The 22,269-nt window shown below is 40.4% G+C and overlaps 1 protein-coding gene across 1 annotated transcript in view; it reads left to right on the top strand.

Annotated features, from left to right (window-relative positions):
* LINGO2 (leucine rich repeat and Ig domain containing 2) overlaps positions 1–22,269 on the top strand; it is a 683,474-nt gene that overhangs the window by 290,529 nt on the left and 370,676 nt on the right. The window lies entirely within an intron of this gene.

The raw sequence follows: 22,269 nt of genomic DNA, 5'->3' as shown, positions 1-22,269 counted from the left end.
CTATTTATATAAATATACATATATTGGGGGGTGCGTGCTCAAAAATTTTTTATTGATAGGGGTGCGAGATCAAAAAAGTTTGGAGACCACTGCTGTAGGGGACAGGACTAGCTTAGGGCAGAGTAATTTACTCCACTGAAATGCACACGTGGACGTTGACCATGCACATAAATTGTGCCCAGTCAACCCAGCTAGCCAGGGGCCTGCTCTGCCCTGGCTTAAATTGCTGCTATCCCAAGCACAATGTAGATGCTGTGCCTAGACCAGTTTCCTATTGCTGAAATGGCTCTGGAGTTTATTGCATCACACTAATTGCATATGTGGATGCACCCACTGTGTGTGTGTATGAGTATATATACTATTAACTTTTTTTATACTTCACTAAGGCAGTTAGTGGAAAAGTCATTTATCACCAATTCCTCTATGGCAAAGGAAGCTTCAGCTGCCATATTAAGATTGCCCTGGGCTTTTGTCCAACTGCAGTGGTTCAAAGCAGACTTTCCAGAAGTCAATAAACTAGCTTCAAACAGTATATTAATTTGCCCATTGACTGCCTCAATTTGCATTTTCACTGACTGACATTCTTGCATTCTGGCCCCTCCCTTCTATTCCGTTCCATCCAGGAAGAGCACAGACCAACTGTAGACTTTCTCAGCCTGAAAAAGTGTGTTTGTACTCAAAAGCTTGCAAAGGAGAATTTTTCCAACTATTTGAGTTGGTCTGCAAAGATACTAGATTTACCCAAAGGACATTGTCTGCCAGTATATTAACCCTCATTTTTATGGTTAACTTCCTTTGGTGGTAGTTGAGAGTAGCAAGAACATTAAAGAAAAACAAGATGAAAACAACAAGAATGCTTAGGTTAAGGAGCAAGAAAGATATGCCATTTGTACTTTCACAGCTTGTCTGTTGCTTAACATAGATCTCCAAACTTATTTTGCTTCTGAGGTTGACAAAGGCTTTGTTTTAGTGAGGACTGCAAAACAACATGCACAAGCCAGTTTAAATGATAGAGGCAGCGGGGCTGAAGGACAGGCATGAAATGAGACTTAGCCCTGCAAATACTGAAGTAGGCTCTGAAACAGCTTTGCATGTGCAAATATCTAGGAAGTTTTCAGGTACAGGCAACCCCCACTCAGCACTGTTTCACTTAGCGCTATTTTGCTATAATATTCATTTGAAATTGATACCTGATTCCACTTAGCGCACAGCGAGTTTCATATAACGCCTGTGGTCACCATCTGGGGTCATTAAAAACAAATGCAGTTGCTATCTTGGGTCATCAAATACTTTTGGTTTCCCTTAACACTCATTTTACTTAACACTTGATTTTTCCAGAACTAATTAAGAGTGCTAAGTGGGGGTTGCCTGTAGTGGTCTAGGTGGTGCTGAGAGATGGAAACAGATACCATGTATGAGGGTCCCAAACTTTTTCTTATTGCGTACCCCTTTCCAGATTTACTAGCTGCCCAGGTACCCCTACCAGCATATGGTTTATATTTTAATCCTTGAAATGCCAAGCATTATTATAGTGTAAATCCAATCTGCCAATACACAATTTCTCTTCTGTACCCCCAAGGGGTATTGGTGCCACAGTTTGAGAACCCCTGCCATATATGATTCCAGTGGCCAGAAATTCTCTTGTGCATTATGTGTATTTTAAAACAATATGTAATTAGTTTTTCTTCCTCCCCATGGCCCCAGTGAATTCTCCCAGATCTTCAGACTTATTACCATAAAGGATGAGAACCTGTACTGTAATACATGGACTTATTTCTAATGTAGACTGAAGACAGATAGATCTGATTGGTAAATATTAATCCAAAAACAAGTATTTGTAACATTTTCATCCCAAATTGAGAATAAACATTTCACAGCTTTTTGACCTCCCCCTCCCCCCCCCCCTTACACACACACAATAAGGGATTTCCAGGAAGTTCTATTTTGGAGAAAAGCAACATTTTTCCCCCCAGCTTGACAGCTGCCCATCAGGCACCCTGCAGGAAAAAACTGAAATTTTCAAAAGTGTGCTTGTTCACCAGGCAAATCCCAGAGGCTGCACAGACAGATTCCATACTGCACCAACATAGTTGACTGCTCAAGGTGGCTGGCAGCTACAGAGACAGAAAGCTGACTGGCAGAGCCTTTGGCAGACAGCAAAATGTATATGTTCTGGGAAGGGAACTTTAATTACTTTTTTGGGCAGGAATGGGGTTAATACTTATGTTAGCCGAGTGTTAAATATTATCCCAATTTTGCAAATAATTCAAAATTCTAATTTTTCCATGAGGTGTTTTGATTTTGCAAAACAAGGAATACCCTGAATAGCTCACTATAACCAACCAGCCTGCCTTCTTGCATGAGAAAGTCCATAGATCATCATCATCCAACAATTCCTGGATCAAGGGCATTTAATTTGTACATAGACCTAGTAAATATGTTCCAAAGGGTCATTTCTGTGAGATGTGTCTGATTTGACAAAATCAAAACACTTCATAGGGATCCAGGATTCTGCCATTTTTATGGCAAATTATCACAACAGTTAAATTTCAATGTCATGGCTAAAATGTTAGATAGGAAGGGTTAATGTCATCATCACTCATACCTGGTTATAAGGCATCGAATGTAACTGAGCACCTGTCCTCCAGGCTATAGGAAGGAGCCAATAAAAGTTCCTCTGTGTATCAATAGCTGAATAAAAACTACCTTTGGAAATTAGGTCAGGTGTCTTAAAAAAGCTTTCTGGTATACTAAATTTAGATAGTTTAAATTTGAAAATGTAGCTCTTGGACTTTTATATCTGAATATTCCCCAGTAATAATGCTGGTCTCAGGTCACCTCAGGGCTCAGCTCTCTTCACTTGTTCTTTACTTTCTCCCCCCTCATTCCCCTGTGGCAAGTGTGTTCAAGGTTTATGCCATTTTTCATTTTGACCTTTTTCCTATCAAAGCAGTGACAACTTGCTACACTTTCTGCATTCTTCTATCATTATGTCAGACTCAAGGTGCAACCTGCTATAGAGCCTAGCCATGGGGTTTACAATGCCTTTGCAAAGACCCCCAAAGCATGAGTGAGCCTGTGGGTCCAATCTAATCTCTTGTAATCTCTTTTATAATTACAAATCCTTTAGGTCCATGCTGATATGTGCTTGTGTCACATTTTGAGGTAGTCCAGAATATCCTTTGGTGTCTTTTTATAGCTTTTTTCTGTTTCTCTTCCAGTGGGGTTTTCATCTTCCCTTTTGGTTAGTACTTTTACTATCTGTTGTCTTAATGATGCTTCAGTGGGGATCGAGTGTTTTGAGTTGCATAACCAATTAAAAGTCTCCTGTATATTATACCCCTGATGTCTCTTGTATTGCATGTAATCTGCTGATATACCCCCACCTCATCTTCTCCCATCAGCCTTTATATTGTAGTGTCTTTCATTCTTACCAATTCTCCTCTCATTCCACCGAAAATACCCATTACCCTTCCAGTGCAGAGCAGGTGCAGTTAAAAAGCTCTGAGATATATATATATATAGTTTTTCTGCCCTTGAACTTCATTATACTGTTATCAGTATAAATAAAGTTCAGAAACTGTATTTTCTCTGCATCAAACTCACAGTTAACCATGCAGTTTTTTTATAATAAAGGAAAAATATGGCTTAGAAGTTCAGTTTTCCCTTAGTGAAACAGTGATTAATCTACAGTATACTTAACTTACAATAAATGGTAGACATAATCAAGTTGAAGTTAGTCATTTTTATCTGTAGTGTTCTATTATGGAAATAGAATTAATATGAATTAAATACAAGCATTGGAATCCTTGCATCTTAAGAGTGCAATTAATATGCTTAAAATGTATCCCAGAACAACATTTTTCTATTAAGCACACATGATTAATGTGACTATGACTGTGGTAAAAATAAAAGTGGACTAAAGTTCTGAAAGCATTTGTTCTGAAGCTGCAGTCACATTAACGTATGCGAATTCATTTATTGTTTGTGGATTTGAACTGCCATCAAATCAGTCATGGTTAATCTGAACTGGAAAAGATTATAGTTGCCACTCTTGAGCAATGACAGCAAAAGTTACATTTCATGGGTTTTCTAAATCTACAAGGCCCCTTTTAAAATACCTTTAAAAGTAGGATTAAGGTACAAATATAATATGTAGAATGTACACAGAGCTGAGATGCTGAGAATTTTGTTAAGAATACAGATTTTCTACTTGCCTGCTTCGTTGGGAGAGTTCAGCAAATAGTTTTCTGATTTTTATCACGTCCAATTACATTTATTTGCCAGTTTTATTTTCTCCTAGCTTTTACACTAAATGGAGTATTTCTTTTCCACATGCAAATAATTTTACTATGGATCATGTTCAGATGACACCACTATCACTGGATGGATATGTGGTTGACTGAGTAGGTATTGTTTGAGGGGAATAAAATTCTCATTCTTCTTACATGACATGGTTGTAAAACCTAATGAGGTTAATTCTAAAGATTCCTATTCACTTTGAGTTTTGCAGCAGACCCATAGCAAAATATTGTTTTCTTTAATTCATTGTAATATATAGTTTGCTATAATCAGAATTACCAGGCATGAAGATAGCATTAAAAATGCCTAATGGGGCACTCAAAGCTCTGTGTTATTTGGTAGTGTGAGAAAACTGTCTCCTTTTTAAAATCCTATCCCAAACTGGACACTAATTATATCTGCTGAGTACCCTAAAACCTTTTTATGTGTTGAGTAATTTGCCAAGTGTACCATGACCCCAAGGCAAGCACTGAAGCATTTTGGCTGCTTGGCTTTATCAGCCCTAGCCTTCATGGGGTGTCACTAAAGTCCTGATTACATGGCTAAAACCAAAGATGATGTCTAACTATGTTTAACATAAATGAGGTTGCAAATACCCTGGTGTAGTAGTGTAAACAGCTACCACTATTTATGGTAAAACAGTAACAGTCCTGAAAGGCAATACAGTAGAGGTTTTTATGGCTTTTTAGACATTTTACCCAGGGTACCCTCTCAGATTTGGTCCTGTGTTAATGCATTATGGGACTTTTGTAGGTTTCTAGCACTAGAGTAGTTGGCACAAGGGTTTCAACTTTCTGGTGGCAGCAGCCAGATGCGGAGGAGAGGGAGCTTGCATATGGCAGTGGTGGATGCTGCGTACGAGCCCCCTCCTCCCTCACTTCCACGTCCAGCCGGCTGGGCAGCGTCTGCACGATCCGCAGTGGGGAGCCGCTGCCCTCGCACCCCCTCACCAGCTCTGCTCCTGGGAGGCGGTGGTGGTGGGTGGTGGCTCTCCATCCCCGCCCATGCATACTTCCTAGCACCTTTTCAAGTATCCCCGGTTGACAACCCCTGAGTTAATGGTATGTTCCACTGGGGCCCCTTTGCCCTGGCTCCCTGCCCAGTTTCAGCTGTTTTGCCATAAGTTCTGCACTGATTTGACACTGGTTGCAAAGTTAAGCTGTCATGGTCTATTCACATACCATTCTCCACCACTGCTTCTTGTTCCCCAGCAGTTTCCCAATACTGCTGCCACTTCCGCCCCCACAAAGCCTCTTCTTATTCTACCCTCGCCTCCTACTGGCCAGAGGAAGGGAATGTGTTTACATGACTTTCCCCCCGCCGATAGGATAAGATATCAGGGATATTGTACAACACAAAAATTATAGATCAAGTGCCATGTCGAGTCAGTAGGACTTATTTTCTTGAGGTAAAGTGTATAAGGGCCTTGCTAGATAATGGACAGGGTGCTTCTGGGATTAAGTTCCATTTGAGTGTCAGTCTTTCCCTTGCCATCGTTTCATGGCCACTTAGTTATAGAAATAACCTGCTTCTTGAAGGTATCATGACTTACAGAAATAAGTGAAAGTATAAGTGCAAAATTAGTTTAAAAATGGAAAAATGTCTTCGTTTTATACTGGTTTTGAAAAACCTAATTGTAAAAATACTATATTGTAAAAAGACTTATTTTTCTTACAAATAAAATATTATTTATAAAAGATTGAGATTGCAGTTCAAACCTCTGTGAATTTTGTGCATGTTCCTTCCTTTCACTCCTAACTATGCTAGTAGCTTGGGAGTAAAATTTGACATGATGATTTCTACAAACACTCTTCAGTGCTGTTTTATAAATATGGTGTGAGTTATTTTTGTTACTAACATGTCAGTCATTAAAGCTAGCAAAGAAAATGGAGTATGGAAGAGAAGGTTAAAGAATCTACTAAGTTCATGTTTGATTTACTTATCTTTCTAAACTGTTGTGACATTTGGTGTTTAGGAGCAGCAATGTATTTCTGTGTTGGTTGATAAAAGATGAGATTTATAAAGAAGAGAAGAGTACTGTTCTGCTGCAACAGCATGCCAGGGAATTGCTAGCCCTCTGGGTCAGGTCACTGGGTCACCGAATGGTTTTATAATACAGTATAATTAGTTTTCAAACTGTAATAAAAACAAATGACTACCAGAGTAGGCTGCTTGGTAGGGGCAAGAAGGGTTCAACCTATGAGTTTCTGGAAGACCATATTTTAGCTAATGCGTATCTTGCCAGTGCCCTCCTCTGTATGGAATGACGTGTGTGTGTGTGATAGCTTATCTGGCTTTGTTCTGATTTAGCCACTATTGTGGATAAATTCACAGAATTTGGCATCAAGTCTAATGAAAATACAGGGCTGTCTACATTGCTCTCCTCGGTCTCTAGGCAGTAGCCAAATAGTATGGCCCACCCACCTGTTCCTGCTTGCACATACCACACCTGAAAATAAGGCAGCAAGGATGCACTGAGGTCTCTTTCTACTGCTGCTGTCAAATGTACCAGAGGCCTAAATCTCAAGAATGGTGGAGGACATGCTACTGGAATGACTTCACCAACTTGTTTCTGGGTTTAGCAGGTACAGGCAGCAACTAGTGGGCAAGACCATGTTTTTTGTCAGCAACCTCATGAATGCCAGGAAAGCAGTGAAGATGTACCTTTAGATTCATATAATTTAAGGCCAGTAGATGCCAGTTAATGTATCTGCCTGCATAACACAAGTGGTGAAGACAGAGTTGTGTAGAATTAAAAATTATTTCTTCTTTGGAGGAAGAGTTTTCCATTATTCCAAAGGTTTGTGCATTTTTCAAGGAACTTCGACTTGATTTGAGTTTGTACAGTGATATTTTTATTTTCGTTGTTGCTGTTTTCATTTAGGTCTCTGTACACGGAATGGGAGGGATTCTCCATCAACTTTCCTTTTTGTGATATTGAGTTCCCCCTGAAGCTGCTTGTGAATACTGGAGACAACAGACACATTCAGTGTGGATTTATTGAATAGATTTGTTGTCATATCACAGCAACAGCTATATAAGCTTTCCCTTTTCCCTTGTTCTTTATGCATATTTATTTTAAATGTTTCTATTTAATTATTGGAAGAGGTAGTTAAATGGCCTATGAGCTGTCAAGTAAAATTTAATTTAATTGTCTGTCTGAGGTGGAAGTTCAAATGCCATTAAGGACGGAGTAATGATAGACAAGGAGGAGAGACTAGAAATATCAGCAGGAAATGATAAATTGAGATCTGACTGGAAAAAATGGAGGCTAGTGAATTAAAGGGGAAAAGTCCTAAAGAAAAATATTTCATGGGGGAAGGACGAAGTAGAAGTAATACTGGCAAAGACCTAGGATAGTTAGGATATGGCAAATGAGCTAAAAATTATATTTGTCCCCTGCCCTGTGTGGCTAACGTATCTATTTTTAAAGATCTCAGAATGTGGAAAAGGAAAGTAATAGTCCTCTGTATGATGCTGCAGAGATCACACTCCTGCCCATCACCATGGTTATCAAAGTGTGTTTTTTGTGTAGGAGCTGCATTACCAGAATGATATTAATAAATAGGAGAACTGCAACACGCATAATCCAGAGCCAAAAGAGCTGATTTTTATTTTATTTTATTTTTTTAGAAAACCTGAAAGGATCTAAGTATGTGTGGCTTCTTTAACATTTCCAGTGAGGAGTCAGTGTGGAGACATGAGTCTGCAGATTCTTGAACAGGAAAGGAGGGGTTATCAACTACACAGTGGGGTTAAAACATGGAGCAGCTGAATATAATTAATTAGTGGGGGAAGGGTTGGATATAAGGAAAATCTTCAGGAAAAATTAGCTTTGTTAAGCTACAGAATAGCTTTCTAAAGCAAATTGAGGATGATCCATGACTCAGAACATTAGGGTGAAAAAAATGCTACAAAATTTAATATAAGGAACAAGCTTTACATAGATCCTTGTTGCTGCTTTAACCACTCCTTCCCACTTTTGTCTTCTGTGCACTTGTGTGTATAGTCCTGTGGCAGGGCATTGTTTGTGCCTGCCACTTTAAGGGGCCAGAAGACAGCAGCGAGCAGGTGCCTGATGAGGGCAGCCATTTTAGATTCAGGGCTGCCCATATAAAGAGGGCATTTTGCTGCTGGGAGGCCAGGCAACAACATTGCCTGGCTGCAGGCTGCTGGTATCATCGGGAGGTAAGGGAGGAGCTCTAGGGGATGGTCAGGAGGCTCCTGGTCTGGGGTACAACCTAAAACTACACCTGCTGGGAGTGGGTGGCCTGGTGGGGCTCTCAGTGGCACAGGAGCCCCCAGGAAATGCCAGGCCAGTTACCACCCCGGTGAAAGGCGGGTTGGGGCGCCTTAACCCCTAGCCCCCACAACCTGGTAGGTTACCCCCCTTTGTGGACCCTGAGAGAGAGAGAGTGGGGCCATACTCTCATACCTGTCTGGACATCCTCTGACTGGTCAATGCTGGGGCCAGGACTGGAAGGGTCAAAGGGCCAGGGGCCCACTGCTAGGAACGCCCAAGAGCTGAGGGCCTGGGGTTCTGTCTGGCCTGGAGGTAGGCTAGGGCTAGTAGCCAAAGGTCCCAGGGGGACCACACCCTTAAAGGGGAAGCAGTTCAGGGACCTATGCTGCCCAGGATGAAGTCAGAATAAGCCGTCTGAGGAGAGGAATCCAGGCAGGGTTCAACTAGTCGGATTCTGGGCCCCAGTGTGGGGCCAGTGATATTGATAACATCTGGATGCGATCTGTGAGGCTTGGACTGCGGTGTAGGGGAGAAATGGAGCCGCAGATAGCGCCCCCTGGCATCGGGGCAGGAAATGGGCAGCCTCCCATTTACTTAACATCAATCAATTAAGTAATTAACAACAAGGCATGGTGGGCAAGAAGGTTGGTGGTTAGCCCATAAACAGGTGGGTGGGCCACTGGGAAATCAGCCCAGAGCAGTTCCCCTGTTACAAGTCCGGTTTTGAAGAAAATACCAGTCGAGAGCCACTGCTCCATCCCCACATCCCAGGGGAAATACAAATATACTTGATGCCAGAAGTCTCTTAGAGCAGGTGGAGCAGAGAACACTGAACACCCACATAAAAACAGACAGGCATGATCCCCATTGGGTTTCCTAGTAACTGTGAACTAGCTGGGAACAATTCTGAATCCTTTATGGTGCTTTTCATGTCATAACAAGGTGCAGTACTTTTCTGTAATTTGGAAGTTTTTCTTGGTTTCCCTACTAAAGGAAACGAAGAAAAACTTGGTCAGCAACATTTTTGGGTAGAGTACCAACCCCCCTCCCCCCCAAAAATAAAAACACAAAACAAACAAACAAGCAAAAACCCAAAAACAGAATGCCTACTTGTAAGATGGTGGTATGCCAGGCGGGGAGGGAGTTACTTGGCTGTATGCACTGCATATTATTATGGTTAATAAACAAGTAATAAATGACTGCACAGTAACAACTACGCAGTCAGATGCACATTTAGACACCTCCACTGAGAGGACCATATCCCAAAATGGTAGCAGACAATAAGAATTAATTCTATCTATGTTTCACAAAGATTATAAAATGTTTAAGTATGAGTATGTCTGAGGCTTGGAGAAAGTCTGTAGTTGTGCCAAAGTTGTATTGAACTTCCATGGTTCAGAGTTTGTGTGCGTAGATTGGAAACCGATTTCATCTTCCTTTCAAGTAGGCTGCAGGTATTGGTTGAATTTGTGCATCCTGCATGATGAATGCCATTTACATAGAGCAAACTGTTTGTGTTAGGTCCTTTTAAAAAGAAAGATTTTTTTTTTGTCAACCAGGGTTTAAAAAGCAACTTGACATGTATTCTTTGTGTCCCTGCATCTGTCACAGGAATGCCTATAATGACCCCATGATAAGAGTATCATGCACTTTCTGTCAGCCAGTCTGTGAAGTGGCCATCAGTATCCACATCACCAGAGAAAAAATGCCCATTCATATTGATGTAGTTGGATATCAAATACAGGAGGCCTGAATATTTATGAGTCCTATCTCTGGCTCTGCCAAAGTTTGTGAACCTCATGGCTTCAAAGTCCTTGATTACATAATCTATTTGGCCAGGGTCACAAATCTCTGTAGGAAAATATGCTCAATAGTCTTACTGTCTGCAGTGGTGACTGTGCCAAATATCTGGCTTCCAGTTGGTTCCCAACTGATCAGTAGTCATCCAGGATAGCTATCTTCCACAATGCAGTGACCATCTACTTCTTGACGGGTGGACTTCCTCTCATCGTTGTCAAACTGATGCACCACAGGAACATGACCAGCACATGTTCTGAGATATGCAACCTTGTATATGCAAACATCCATTGCTGGTAGTTCCAGCCTGCAGAACAATTTGATTCTGGAAGGCTGTGCTTGTTTCCCACACTCAAAGACAGCATCTGAGTGTTCACAGGTTATCTATGAATGTCTACATGAGCAAGGTCTTTCTAAACACCAGACATTCGCTGTCATTTTTGCATCCAAGGTTCCCAGGCTCAGCTACTGCTTTTATGCATGCTTTCATTAGCTACAGATGCATACCTATGATGCTGTTTGGGAGAACAGGATCACAGCAGAGAGCTGTCTGGTATCCAAAGCTAAAGTGAGAAAGCTGATCAAGGATGAATACAAACTCTCAGAGTCAAATGGTCTATAATGGTTCTTATAGGACAAATTACACTTACCTGCATCGTCCTATTTGCCTATCTCCCACAGTATACCCAATTAGCCGGTACTGCAAAGGTCACTGAGCTGCCTTCCCAGGGTGCACAACACAGCGAACATGTGCCATAGGCATATAAAGTGTGCTTGGAAACCTGGAGAGACATATGCACTCCAGTGGCTTAGGGTTGGTTGCAGCTGTGTTCTGACAAACCTTTCAAGTTTGGACAGGTTTAAGTGATTAAAGATCCTCTGGGGACAGAGACTGCAGTGAAGAGTGTGTGAGCTAGCTTTAAATGAGATAACTTGGGTCCTGGAAGCAGTCAAGCTATGGTAGCATGAAACTGCACAAGTCAGCCAACCGTGCTGAAGTAAATGGAATTGGATCACAGTGATTCAAAATTCTGTTGAGGTCAAAGAGTGTTTACGTGTGTGTGTGTGCATAGGTATGTATATGTATATATATGTGTGTGTGTGTGATATATATGTGTGTGTGTGTGTGTGTGTGTTCCATAATGGAAAGGTGAAAGGCTATGTTTATTTTGAGACTGGATGCACCATGCCATAGTCATTTTAGATGTGGAATACACAGAAAAGAGCAACTTGTGAGAAGCACTAGAGTGACACATGAGATGGATGGAAGCTGTTGCCTTTCTCGTCATGTGTCAGCTTTACCTCCCCCACTCCCTCCACTAGATACAATAACCTATTTCCACCTCAGCTTTGAGCTCCAGTTGAAAGTTAAGTCCTTCGTTTGAGTACCATTTCTCAAAGGCAGCACAGAACAGAAGTTAGACTTGCCCCAAGTCTTGCATAATCTGCCTAGGGTACCAATGGTAAAGTGAGTGTATGGGACACGCTGAAATTGTATCTGGGAATGGAGTGCTAGGTACTCAGCTGAGTCAAATTAAAATGGAGAAAAGTGTTTGTTTTGGGGGTTGGTTTTTTTCCTCCTTCTGACTGTTGGACGTCATTCCAGGTTCTGGCCTATCCAGCCAGTAGAAATGTATATAGCAGGGAAGCAAACAGAATATTTACAGAAATAGCAAGAAAAGATTAATCTTATACCTTAAAATTCCCTGAAATATAGTAGTTAGACACTTTCAAATAAGTTCAGCTTTATTCAGACATTGTAGACTTAAAATGGTATGTCCCTAGGGAAAAATTCTGAGTCATAGTCTTTGCTTATTTGCTAATCCTAACTTCAACAACTTGGCTATAGCGAGGTTGAAGAAACCCTATATGACATTTACTTATAATATTATACCTCTTATTTCTAAGCCTGTTTCTGTATGGCTTTCTGTTATAATGCTACAGAAGACCCAGTTGGACTAGATCTCTTGAGGTCCCTTCCAGCCTTACTTCTCTATGAATAAGACGCACAGGCTGTGTCTACACAAGACGCTACTTGTATAAACAAGTACTAAATAAATGTGCAGTAACCAGACTTACTATGCAGTAGTGACAGCAAATGCCTTTTTTGTGAAGCTGCTGAGCAGTAGTGTCACATCATGGTTTTTGCCACATGATGCTACTGCACATTAGTATTGGGCTGCTGATCTATTAGTCAGCATCTCACGTAGATGTGCCCACAGTGCCACATCTATGGCTGCTTAAGACCTTATGCACCATGACCATCCAGAACAGCCCAGAATCAACACCAGTAGCAATTGGACCTTCCTGTTCAATAGCACCATCAGCTATGGTATATCTGGATCATAGTTTAAAAGAGCTGTCCTTTTCAAAGCATCTCCAAAATAGAGAAATCCATTGGAAGCAATTAGGTCTTCCTTAAATGCCTGCTGAATACAGCTAAGTATCAGTTAGGATTTATATTTTTCTCTGCATTGAACCTTTAAGTTTATAGGAGTTAGTTCTCTCTGGCCCCATCTACATGTTACAGTTAAGGCATGATTAACCAGTTAATCACACCTGAAGTTGTGAGCCAGCTACACATTCAGCCAATTCATTTTGTGATAAAACAAGCAATGTTGCAAAGTTATTCCAGAAAAAATGTGCCATAATTCTGTAGCTTGTTCTTATGCCATTATTTGAACATTTGGCCGCGTGCTTCGCTGTGGCTTGTGAGCCTCATCAACTGAGGGGCTCTGAGTCACAAGGCTGTACCACCCACTGCCAGCCCCACAGCTGACAAAGATCACAGTGGTGGCAGCGTTCCTGGCATTGCCCCTGCTGCAAACCTTGTCAGCTGATGAGGTTTGCAGCAGAACAGCACATGGAAAGCAGCACTGCCCCTTCTGGGAGCCTCATCAGCTTTAGGGCTCGCAGCCACAGGAGCCGGTGCAGGGGGAGCCTGGAATCATGATCTCCCAATATGGGCAATAAGGTGTGATTGGATCTGATACTGGAACCTGCAGTCATGCCTCTTGCCATGCATGTGTGGCTTGGCAGGAGGCGTGATTACGTGAATTGTGCATCAAATCCTATCATGCCTCTATCTGAAAGTCTTGAGGAGCCTGAGAGGCAGCTTTCTCTTTATGTTTAATTCAGATGTTCTTTCCAGTTTTGCTTGGTTTCTTGTGCATTTTTTTCTTTCCCTTTCTTGACTGTTATTGTAAAAGCAGAAGTTAGTCATGCTGGAAATATATGTCTTCTTCATTCACACAGAACTTGAAAAATCACAACACCTACTAGTTTGACTATAGGAGAATCATTGCCAGGTTTTAGCAACATATATGGGTCAGATCATCCACTGCTGCAAATTAACTAAGCTACAATGAGGTAAATGAAGCTACGCTGATTTGTATTTGATGAGGTTCTGACATATGATGCATGTATAAAAATTAGGCCTAGAATAAATGTTTGATCTTCAGGCACGTTATATATGATTTACATTTTTATATGTGGCTTAGATATAAGTACTATACAAAAGGCATTAGAACCTCAGTAGAAGAAAGTGCAAGACTATATTCACTGCTCCCTTTGGACTCTATTCACCTGATGTGATCTGGGTATTTTATGGATCAAGATTCCACCCAGATGCCTTAGTCCTCAGAAGCCTATTGCTGCTGCTCAGCTGATCTCTCCACTATAATATATTTGAAGCCTACAGTCATATGGCGTTGTGAGATTTTCATTCTGCGGGGAAAAATACACATGCTCTGAGCAAGGTAATATGCATGAAATTGCTACATTTAGAAAAAAGTAAATGTTTAAGACAAAGTAAATTCAAATCTGATGCAAAACTGGGAAATTCACAAAACTAAAGGTGTTTACTCTGGCCACCGTGTAAAGAAAGTCCAAAAACATGAGATGGAAATTACCTTCTTTGAAGTACTTCCCTTTAGATTAAGAAAATCCTTATCAGATATGCCATATATCTTTAAAATAACTCTTTATGTTATTGTACTTCTGATGGATGTTGAAAATAAGAATATTTTATAATATTTTTACTTTTCCTCTGTGCATCCCATTTACTTTCTGCTTCAGCTATCAAACTGGAATACTTGATTTCTCTTTTGTTTCTAATTGGTGTTTCCTCTCTTTTCTCACCTAGCAAAGAGAGACCTCCCTGTGGACCATGATTGTTTCATTTCTCGTTTTTAATGTTCTGCTTTAGTAGTTCTTGCTCTGAAAAATTTACCTAAGACTCTTGTAATGCAAGTTCCTACTTAAGATTTTCATTGTGTTTATCATATATATAATTAATTCTCTGTAAAATTTGCAAAGTCACACTAGATTCAGATGTACAAATCATCTGTCTGACATTGAGAAAGTGGAAGTATTTTGCCAAATATTTTCTCATAGCCCTCAAGAGAACAAAAGCTTTTATAGAAAATATTTACAGTGAACTTTTTATTCCAGAACAGTGACCAGTTTATCCTTTGCTGTATAAAACTTCTTTTTCCTACATATTTTATTGCGCTCATAACAGTTCTGCTGTTGCTTCCAAATGCATTTTATTACAGTTGAATATCTAAAGCTGAAGGTTTAAGTAGGGATTTGATTCTTTTGCAAGACTTGCATTCCTTGGCAGCAGGGCTTTGTTTCATATGTTGGATTGTTTTCAAGTTTTTTAAAAATTGTTGAGATAAATAGTAGACCAAAGAACTTTTTAAAGTTCTTTAGCAACACATAGCCTGATAATTGAAGAAATCTTTCAGGGTCTGCATAGCTTTACTGAATCACTATTTTGCAGAATTAACACATGCTCCTTTAAAAATATTCTCCGTTACAGAATTAAATTTATAGCTACACCGCAGACAACAAAACTTTTGAAACAAATCAGAATTGTTGATACTGGTATTGCTAACTGCAGAATTGAAAAATCATAAACTGGGTGCCTTTCCCTCCCTCAAATCACAAGAATGGCTTTAATTAAAAATATTTCCTTAAATGCGTTGTTTTTAGCTGCCTTCTGCTTTATCAGTTTTTCTTTGCAACCAAGACAACTAGAACATTTTGAGGTTTTTGTTTTTGTTTTGTTTTGTTTTTTACTTGGTGGATGAGAATCTCGTCTTCCTCATGATATCAGGGGGTACAGCGTTGGGAGGTTTGCTAGTTACTGAAATATTCCCACAAAATGATGAGTATGCAGTTTTGCAAATGATACGTCAGTCCTTTTCTTTTTCAGCTGTGTGTGATGTGAAATGTTGGGGGTTTAGCCATATACTTTTTGTGTTCATTTAATGTTTATGAAGAATACAGAATTGGAAGTTTTCTGAATGGTGGCATACCTTCATGGGGAACCCAGCCCCAAGTGCTGACTTAAAGAAGGTGCAACAATAGCAGCTGCTGTGGCTGGCCATTGTGCTGCTACTGTTTAGGCATAGAACTGCTCAACTATGCCTCTGCTTGAAGACTGAAGTCCTCCATGATGAAATCCTAATGTACAAGTAGTACTGGGGTTTAGCTATTCACAGACACTGAAAGAGTAAGAACTGTTCTAAAGCAAGTCTCTTCACAAACCAACAGGTATGAATCTGACTCATGTCTATATTGAAAAGGTAGTTTTCTCTGTCCTCAGTTAGTCATTGGTCTCTCATTCAGGTGTGTCAGTTGTGGTAGTGATTTTGCTGGCAGGGGTTTTATGATGTGCATGACATCTGTGCATGAGGAACTGCCTGAGTGCCAGCACTAATTAAAAGCAGTTGTCAATAAATATTGCATAGAAACTAATTCAATTTACTAGAGACTGAGAGTGAGTACAAATGAAATGCTTGTGCTGGCCATTAAGTTGGATAAAAAGCATTCCTGAGCAAGGCCATGTCCTATACAGTTATACAAGGCCTCTATATTTATGGGTTCGGGTTGTGATTCTGATTGGGGCACCTTCACATGACTCTAAAACAGAAGGTCAGTATTAGGGAAAACTAACCATTGGCGCCTGCCAAAAATCATCCAGGCTTCATAGTACTTGTATGTACTTGCTTTCAGAGATGAGTAATTAAAAATAATTTCCAGTCTGTAGGATGCTAACATAGTTTATATAACTTAGATCTGAGGTAACTGAACAGGGTGTTTCTAGACCAATTTGCTTGGTAATGTTAACATATACATTGCTGAAGCTAAGCTTTCCACTTAAAACATAACTGGAAATTCACAGCTCTGATGGTCCTTCTTTATATTGTCTGCAGCAGGTATATAGCAGGATGGAAGGATAGTTTTGCAACCAGAACAATTAGATTATGAAGCTTATTGTTTGGTTTTGTCATTTTTTAGTTTTAGATGTTGTGGAACATCAACATCAAAAACATGTTCAAGAAAATCTTGTTTTTACAAATCCATGGATTTTCTGCACCAGGATGTTTTTCTTGTCTTGGATTATTTCTGCTTTCAAGCTACTATATTACCTGCCTTTGTTGAATAGAGAGTGGGTAGGACAGCTGTTCCCTGTTTTTTTCAGTTATAAGACTAATTCCTAAAAGTCTGGAGAAAACTGTAGAGAGAGAACATTTAGAAAGTAAGGAATTTTCCACTTGCTTGGCAAGTTATATGAGGAAGGATCACTTATCTGAAAACTTGAGGAGAGGGAAAAATGTTCTTCATTATTAATTATTTAGAAACTTGTAGAAAAGTCATTGTATGAAATTTTTACTATAAACATTTTTAAATAGACAAAATGTGTGAAGTTATTAGAATGAAGTGTACTTCATATAGAGATCGGTGTGTAGGCAGTTTGGCCTAGTAATTAATGGGGGTGGGCCAGAGCCAAATCACACTCTTGAGTCAGGGAGCAGGAATCGGAGACTACATTTTGAGATCTAAAAGGAAATCCAGGGCCAAAGTCCCAGTCCCAGTATAAAAGATGATCACAAGTCACAGGAGTCAAAAGCTGATCCCAAGATCAGGACAAGTGGGGAGTCAGAAATGAAGTCCAGATATACAAGAGGTCAGAGCCAGAGTTAAGGTGATCAGAGATGGAGTTATCAGATCTAAGAGAAATTTCAAAAAAATCTACAGTCCAGAGCCAAGCAGGTTCAGGAACAAGAAAACCAGGAAACACCAGAGTGGAGAGGCTATCAGAGACCTTCCGAAGAATGGCTGTCTGGCCTACAGCCAGGTGGAACTAAATGAGGAGGCTGCTTTCCCCAGCAGCCAATCAGGAAGCCTGAAAAATGGCCAGATGGTTCATTAGCTGGGGTAACTGTAGTTGTTTTAAAGAGTAAGTAAGATTAAGTTGGGTTCAAAATGGCCAGCCAGTTTAAATTTAGCCCATCCCAGTGCCAGTCTTACACTTTCAGACCCAGTCTTAGTGACCAGCAATCAGTTTAAACCTGTAGCAAACCAGAAGTTCTATGTAGGCAAGCTAGTTTAAAAAAGCCAAACCTGGTTTCAGGTAAACCTGGATCTATGTAGTATCAGACTTGTTTGCTTTTAGTCAAACCAATGCAAGGAACTTCTGATCACTTCCCCTGTGCTGCCTCAGGGCTAGGAAAAACCAGCCACTGGCCCCAGCCCCGGGGCTGCTATTTTTACTCTTCCTTTCTCTTGCTATGGTCTATTTTTTGCCCTTCCCCAACCCTCTGCCCCCTTCCCCAGCCAGCCATCTCAACCCCCATCCCAGCAGCCACTCTGGGTTAAGCTGCTTTTATTAAGTGTTCACAGCTATGGGGGCTGACCAAGTAATTCCCAGTGGGGGGAGGAGTGAAAGTGATAGGAATGTAGATTTGCTGGGGGGACCCCCCCCCCCGTACACCACCCATGGGTCATGCCTGCTTCTCTGTCCCATCCATGGGTTGTGCCTGCCCCTCCCTACCCCTTTCATGTGTTGCCCCCCATCCCACCCTCAGGTCATGCCTACCCCCCCACCCCACCCTGGGTCACAGTTGTCCCACCTTTGGGTCATGCCTTCCCCCCCACCCTACTCGTGGGTCATGCCTCTACCCCCAACCTACCCACAGGTTACACCTGCCCCACCTGCAGGTTGTGTCTGCTTCCTCCATCACACCCATAGGTCATGCCTGGCTTCCCACCCCCCACAATCCTGGTTTATCTGATATTGGGCAGCCATTTTGAATCTATATAACAAGAGTTGCTTTATACATTAACACATATTTCTCTAGCTGTGAGCTTTTCATGTGCTTAAGAGCAACTGAAAGGGTTGTGATAATGAACCAAAAAAAGCAAATTCTGAAGATTTGGAGTGAATGGATATTGTCATAGTTGGCTTCATTTGAGACATGGGTAATTTAGCTCAAAGACCAGCAAAAAAGTAGAAATAGTTTTTTAAAGCATTTCAAATTTTGTAAAAATAGGCAAAAATGAATATTAAAATTGAGCAGTTCATTTTATTGATATCATCTTGTAATGAATACTTCCAGCAAAAAACCCGGATAGCTTTGTTAATGTTTAATCTTGAAGGATTATGTGCGATCATCTGATGTGGCTGAAATTAGAGAAGGAAAGTTTTTAAAATAAAATCACTCAGACCTTTTTTTTAAGACCCTCAAACTGTCCTGCTAATTAGATTTAGATTGTTTTTAAATGTGGGATGCTATTGAAATATTTGATGCTAGATTACAAATATTTGATATATCTGTTGGATTTATAAACTACTCAGAAGACACTGACACATACTAAAATATTTAAACCTGAGCCATTCCTCCTTTTCAGTGCTGTTCAAGTCTTCAGGAAAAAGTTTAAGATTCAGTAAAAAATGGAGACATCTCTCAAAACACAAAGATGTGATTGTTTTTTCTAGTCTATCCTGCTTCCTTATTATCAGGTCTTTAATTGGAAGAATTTTCTCCATTTACCATTAATTGTTTAACTGGAGGCTGTTGAAATAGTTGGGCACAAATTTTATTTTTGGTGTGGTGACTCATAAATAGGACTAATGTCAGCATCAGACATAGAATGCCAAAATTTATAAAGGACGGGCAAATTCTCCTTTCTTATGCTTTTTAATACTGTAAGTGCCACACACAACAAACTCAAAAGCCTTCTGAAAATCCATCAGATTAAATGTGAACTTTGTAAAAGCACAGGAATACACACGTACTCTAATTGGGAGGGAAAAGCACAATTTTGGGGTACCGTGTACTTTATGAAAATGGGTATCTGTTGATTACTCTGAAATTAATGATCTTCCTAAAATAGAAGTTTTCTCCTACCCCTTGCTTCCCTCCCACACTACTAGCAATTTCATTTCACGCTTTTACAACCAGTGCCAACATGCTACAAACTAATAGACACTTGTGGGTAAATTTGCAGGTGCTGGCACTGGCTCACCAACTTCCCACACATTTTAACAGAAGACATGAATTCTTCTGAAAGACCTACGCATGCAGTTTCTGACTCTTCAGTTGACAAAGTTGTGATCATGTACAAGAGAGAAAAGGTTTTGAATAGTAGTTGTATGCTTTCTTATAGAGCTATATCTTCTATTCCCCTACGTTGTTCCCCCTTGGTAGAGGGCGGTGTTTCTTTCTTTGTTTTCATTATACAAAGAACTTGCTTTATCAAGTTAAAGGTAAACCTTATGTTTGGTGAGTTTTGTTTCATTGTAGGCATAGGTTATAAGCGGTGGGGAGATGAGGAGAAGGAATTTTCGTTTCTGCTGAGATTTTCATTGATCTGCTTATGATTTTTTTTTTTTAATCCTACATGCTGTGTGGCACTGCAGTATCTTTGTCATCTGGATTCACAGTACCTGCCCTAAAGAGAAGACCTGATTGACATGTGGGAATTAATAATGAGATATAGAATCTAGGCAATTTAGTTTCCTCATTCAAATACAGTTAAAGTTAGTAGTGACTGAAAGTTATCAATGGAGGAAGGCTCTTCATTGACCCTCAAGAAAGTTCCTGCTTAAGAGCTGTTTGCTTCATTTAAAACTAAAATAGAACAAAAACACTGTCATTACAGCAATTGATGTTTAATAGCACTTTCTGTTATCAAGTAGCATACTAGTTGTCAAAGGCTGAGGGTTGAATGTGCACAGAGAATGATTTATCCTCTTTAGGGGATTTATCCTCTCTCCTTTCTTCTCTGCAGTTGTGTTACAGCAGAAGGAAGGTTTTGAAAAAAGGGCAAGCACTAATATTCTCAAGCACTACTATCCACTTAATTTATTATTTAGTAGGAAATTAACATACTACAATATGAAAGTTTGTTCAAACTCAACTTTTCTTTTTAACGCTATATTTTCATCGAGGTGGCCAGTCTGACTTAATAAAACTGGAATTCTTAGCTGCATCTTCTTTTCTACATTTCTCTTATTGGGAGAGATTTGTGGGAGAAGCCATGTAGTAGTATGGAAGGAAATGTAATCTGATGTGTCAAGATTAGAAGGAGCACAATCTCCTAAAATTAAAGAACTGGGAGGGAGGAGAGGAAAGAAGGGTGTTGGACTGATCACAGAAGAAAGAACAGAATTTACTAGATAAAGTAGCTTGTGACTTAAGAAAGGAGGGAAGAGTTCAAGAAATAAGTAGCAGGAGAAAGGATGATGTCTCATCGTAGTTGAAATTAAGAGTTGGAAAGAGAGAGGAATTGCTGAGAGCTACTTCCATGCTGGTCATAGTGTGACTTATGGAGTAAAACAGCTGAGCAGATTCTTTCCTGTGCATAGCATAAATCATAGGGCAAGACAGTATCCATCCATTGCCTCATGATTTTCTATTCCTTTTCCCCTGGCATGAATAGCTGTCTTGTATCGGCTATTTAATTGCTACCATGCCATACATTGAAAGGAACTGGTATTCTCTGTCTTCAAAATTCTCCATTTATCATCAGATCCAGAGGTGCTGAGTACACAGGGACTTGAGGGCCCTGGCCCCTCTCAGGAAGAGGACTGTCACCGGAAATGCATAAAACTTTCTACATGTCCATTATCTTAGCCTCCCTTCCCCCTCCTCCCCCCAGGAAAAATAAAAATCGGTGCCTGTGATCTGAACATGTTGAGCCTTAAAGTCAACCAAGCTGCACTGCTGTAGGAAGTTCCATCAGTCTACTATGATGGAAAATGTAGGTGGGTGGCTCAGTAACTGGAAGCTACAGCTTAGGGATGGACAACAGGCTGTCACATCAAATACCATTGCTCTATTTGAGCATTCAGGAGAAAGGAAATCTTTCCTGCTATGTTCTCCACGCTCAGTAGAGTTTCTTGAATTTTCTTGATAGCATGTATGGCACATTTTGTAGACCTCACCAATGGCAAATATGTGCATCACAGAGGGGTTTCTGCTGATGGGGGGTATTTACTTGGTACCAAGATGTTGACAAGCTCTCCTTTCACATACTCATGGGGACTTATGATGAATAAATATAACTCCATCATTGCCACTCTGGGTGTTTTATTCCTATGAGGTGTCAATTAGCAGACTTCCAGTAGATGCCAAATTCAGGAATTTCTGTATTCATTTTTTTAAGCTGTGCATAAAGCCTTATCTTGTCCAATCTACTGTCTGTATTAGGGTTGGGTATCTATAGTACTTGTAAACGGTAGGTCACAGTTGTATCTCAGAACTGAACATCAATCCAGTCAAACAATTCAATAATGAAGATAGGCAGGGTGACATCTAATAGTCTAACTCATCCAGAGGCATAAGCTTTCATAGGGTGCAGACAGATATAACATTTGTCACCCAATGAACCGCCTTGAAATTGCTCTCAGGCTGTGCCAAAACAGAAGAGCACAGCTGCAGAGCCTTCTGATCATGTGGCAAATTAATCCTCATTGTATGAGGGTTCAAATGAAGCCGCTCCTAAGTGGAACAACTTAATTTCTGTCTGCTCCAGCTGCAGCACAGCAAGGTGCAGCTGCTGTCTTTGGATGAGAGGAGAAGGCAGGAGAGGGAGGCACCTTCTGGGGTTTTCTCAGCTCCACTGGAGTG

The sequence above is a fragment of the Crocodylus porosus genome, unplaced genomic scaffold, assembly GCF_001723895.1.
Source record: "Crocodylus porosus isolate Cpor-Errol unplaced genomic scaffold, CroPor_comp1, whole genome shotgun sequence".
NCBI classification, from domain to species: Eukaryota; Metazoa; Chordata; order Crocodylia; family Crocodylidae; genus Crocodylus; species Crocodylus porosus.
Note: the sequence above shows the minus strand (reverse complement) of the source record. Positions and strands in the feature narration are given on the sequence as shown.